This window comes from Orycteropus afer, unplaced genomic scaffold (genome assembly GCF_000298275.1).
Source record: "Orycteropus afer afer isolate SDZICR_OR568_19922 unplaced genomic scaffold, OryAfe1.0 scaffold00057, whole genome shotgun sequence".
Classification (NCBI taxonomy): Eukaryota; Metazoa; Chordata; class Mammalia; order Tubulidentata; family Orycteropodidae; genus Orycteropus; species Orycteropus afer.
The window spans coordinates 1,981,115-1,985,277 of record NW_006921644.1 but is presented as its reverse complement, the minus strand read 5'-3'; positions in this window follow the sequence as shown (position 1 = coordinate 1,985,277).

Below are 4,163 nucleotides of genomic sequence, written 5' to 3'. Positions count from 1 at the left end.
AAGCACATAAACATTTAATTTTTAGAAGGTCCCAATCATCTGGCTTCTCTTCTGCTGTTGGTGCATTTTGATCTTGACAACTTTAATCTTTTCCCCATTTATTATGATGTTGCTTATTGGTCCATTTGTGAGATTTTTGTTTTCTTTATGTTGAGGTGTAATCCATGCTGAAGGCTGTGCTTTTTGATCTTCGAGTCATCTGCACTTTCAGCAAAAGGCAGGTTGCATTACCTGCATTCTGGCTTGAATTACTAGCAGTTCAATGTATTACTGCAACCATTTTGAACTATCTTCAGCAAAATTTAACTTGCATGTTATATTTATGATATTGTTTGATAATTTCTACATTCTTGTGTACCACCTTTCTTTGCCATGGGCACAAATATGGATCTCATCCAGGTGGTTGGGCAAATAGCTGTCTTCCAAATGTCTTGGCATAAATCAGTGAGCGCTTCCAGCATTGCATCTGTTTGTTGAAATATCTCAATGGATATTCCACCACTTCCTAGAGCCTTTTTTTTTTTTTATTTTTCCCAATTCCTTCAGTGCAGCTTGTACTTACTCCTTCAGTACGACTAGTCCAATACCATATATATTGGGTAGCTCAGAGAATCTAAGACCAATCAGAAGGACTGGGCTTGGGACCAAAGAGAAACACAGATAGCTTTGGGGATCTAGGTGGCCAGGACTCACGGAGAATCTTTCTAAGAAATGAATGTCAGGATGAATTGCTGTATCCGTCTCTCAGCTTAAGCTTCAAATTCCGAATACAGGATCCATTTGCCTCTCCTGGTTCATGAGCCCCATTTGGCCAGAGGAAGACAGAGTGCCTTGATTAATAGATGCCCAACACAACACAAAAGGAGTGGCAGTCATTTCCACAGTAAAATCAGGCACAATTGACCAAACAGTTCATGATGACACACACTTAAAACGAGCCCTGGTGGCACAATGATTAAGTGCTTGGCTGCAAACTGAAAGGTTGGTAGTTTGAACCTACCTGCTGCTTTGTGGGAGAAAAGATCCGGAGATCTCCCATAAGGATTACAGCCTAGGAAGCCCTGTGAGGCAGTTCCACTCTGTCAGATGGGATCACTACGAGCCGGAATTGACTCCATGGCACCCAACAACAACAGCATTGTGTACCAGGTGCTCACTTGTGTACTTCATATCGGTTGATTCATTTAATCTTCACAACAACCCAATGAAGTTGGCAATGCTCTCATTCCTCCTCTATAGTACAGGCAATGAGGCACAGAGGTTAAATAGCTTGTCTAAGGTCATAGCTGATAACTCCAGGGGTCAGGATTCAAACCCAGGCTATGTGTCCCTGCACTTACCACTGAGCTCTAAGTTGGAGGACATGAACTCTTGGCAGGTAAAACCAAGGTGTCCATCCCCCTGTTCCGTGGAGACTTTCTTATCCCCGGATTAGATGTCACCTTTCCCGGTGCTGCTCCCAGCAGTTCCATGAGACTCCTTTACAGGCTGCTGGGGCTTCCCCTGATCAATTGCTGTCTCTGTCTCTCGCTGTCTCCCAGACAGCGGGCTCTTTTTCTCCAGTCTGTGTTTATCTCCGAATTTTCCACAAGATGTAAACAGGGTTGTCCACATAGCCAAAGCTTGGTAAATATTTGTAGAATTGAGTGGAGTCCCCTTAATAGTATTTGCCTCAGAGGGGAGAGAGAGAGATCCTGAGTGAGCATGGGAGCTTTTGATATACTGTTCCTTATGGGTTGGAATTGATGCGATGGCAGTGGGTTTGGTTCTAACTTATCCAGTTAATAATCAAATCCTCCAAGCGTCAAAGTGATGGTGCCCTGTCCTCCTGCCTTGCCAGTCGATTGATCCCTGAGGACCACTGAGATACTCAGACTTTTGTCTACAAACAGAGGCAGTTGTCAGACCAGCTCTTAACATCAACACTCAACCTGAGCAGTAGCCTGGGCTCAGTAAATAAGCATTGATGCTTGTTTGTTCAATGATGAAGAGACCAAACGTATTGCGTTTTGGTGCATTGGTCTGATTTCCTACTTCATCAGGGCAGTGGGCTCCCTCCTGCTGACTTGGGTAGAGTTCTCAGAGTCAGGTAAGCAGTAATCCCTCCTCATTCCTGAGCAGGCTTTTGAAAAACTGAGACAGGGTGGGCCCAGAACTCATTTTAATTAGGAGGCTAGCTTAGCTTTTGAATTTTTTTCCCCCAGCTTGTTAAGTGGTGTCTGCCCCACACCTCTGTTCCGTGGATGTGTTTTCAGTGGCTTGGGCATCGGAGAGAGCTGGGCCTGATTTCTGGTCCCAAATTCTAGACACTCAGTTGCTAGCTATGTACTTTAGGCGTTTCATTTCTGTTCTCTGAGTTTTCATTTGTCGTCAAGAAAATGTGGGTAATATAGATTATTTTATAGAGTTGTTATGAGTTTTCAGGAATTAAAACACTGTCTTCATTTGCATTCCCTCCAAGGCAGCCTCCCCGACATGGACCTGGTCCAGGTAGTTATTTAGAAGATGATCACAGTTTCCTAGTGCTGCCAGAACAAAACGTTCAAGTGGGTGACTTTAAAAAACAGGAATGTGTCTCACAGTTTTGAGGCTGGCAGTCCAAGTCAGGGCTCAGCTCTGACAGTAGGCCCCGGGCACTCCCTGATGTCCTTGGCTTGTAGCTGGTTCCTTACATGGTCTCTTCCCCTGTTTGTGTGTTTTTCTGTCTTCTTCCCCTTTTTATAAGACACCACTCAGAAAGGGTTAGGTTAGCACTCACCCTACTCTGATAGGCCCTTCCTGACATAACAAAAGACAGCCCCTACTTCCAAACAGGGTCACATTCACAGGTAAGGGACAGGGGTTAGGATTTCAGATCTTTGGGAAGGCAAGTACATAACTCAGTCCCCAACATGGGCTCAGGAAGCGAGAGAGGGCGAGGTGGGGAGAATGAGCTAAGGAGGGAGGAAAGCCAGTAAGGCCGTGTTAGTGAGTGAAATGCCACTGTGGGCAACTGGGCTGGGTCTCACCCAGGGGACCCTCGACACACAGGAAGTCTCCAGGTTGCAAAGTTCTGACTTACAGACGACTGGTCCTTTAATGTGATGTAAATTTGCCCTGACTTTGAAACAACTGGACCAACCTCTGCTCGCAACAAATTCTTCATCACAGTCAGCTTCACTTGCTGCAGGTGCAGACTTTTAAATCATTGAAAAAGCTTCGAGCCTTTTTTCTTGCACTAAAGTGAGGCTACATCGAAGAACCATATGCATCGGTTGCAATTTACAATTCCACTGAAAGAACGGATCTTGTTCACACCCTGGGGACTGCCTGTGCAGTGCTGAACGCACCTCAGAATCATGACACCAGAGAATGGGGGATCTAGGGCATTTACCGACTGACTTTCAGCTTCCATTGGCTAAAGGTTGTCCACCCCACCCTCCGGAATTCTGGGTTGCCCTTGTGCCCTGTGGTGCTGGAGTAAGCACGTAGGCCCAGTTAAAGACAGGCGGATGCAGGTGCTTGAGGTGGAATGCCACCAGTATGCCAGGTCCTGTTCACAGCTGCAGGCACATTCTAGTGGATGAGATGGTTCCTGATGAGTGTCATCAAACCAAAACCAAACTCACTGCCGTCCAGTCGATTCCGGCTCATAGCAACCCATCCTTGGGTTTCCGAGGCAGTATCTCTACGGAAATAGATTGTCCAGATTTCCTTCTGAGGAGTGGCTGGTGGGTTTGAACCGCCAGCCTTCTAGTTAGCAGTCAAATGCCGTAGGCACTACGCCACCAGAGGTGGGTGTCATCAGTGACTGCTAAAGGTCTTACAGCCATGTCTGGCACACAGCAAGCACTCAGTGTACTGTAGCTATAGTTGACGTGCAGCCCCTGGGTGGTGCAGATAGTTAATGGGCTTGCCTGTTATCTGAAAGGTTGGTGGTTTGAGTCTCCCCAGAGGTGCCACTGAAGAGAGGCCTGAATCTACTTCTGAATAAATTAGCCACTGGAAGCCCTGTGGAGCACATTCTGCTCTGAGGCACACAAGGTGGCCGGGAGTCAGAGATGACTCCATGACAATTAGAATTCTCAAATCCAGGCCTATTCACCTCCTGTCTGCAATCTCGATGAACCTAATAGCTCTGTGGCACTCCCCAGTGATGTGCCTGAAGATGGGCACTTCTGATA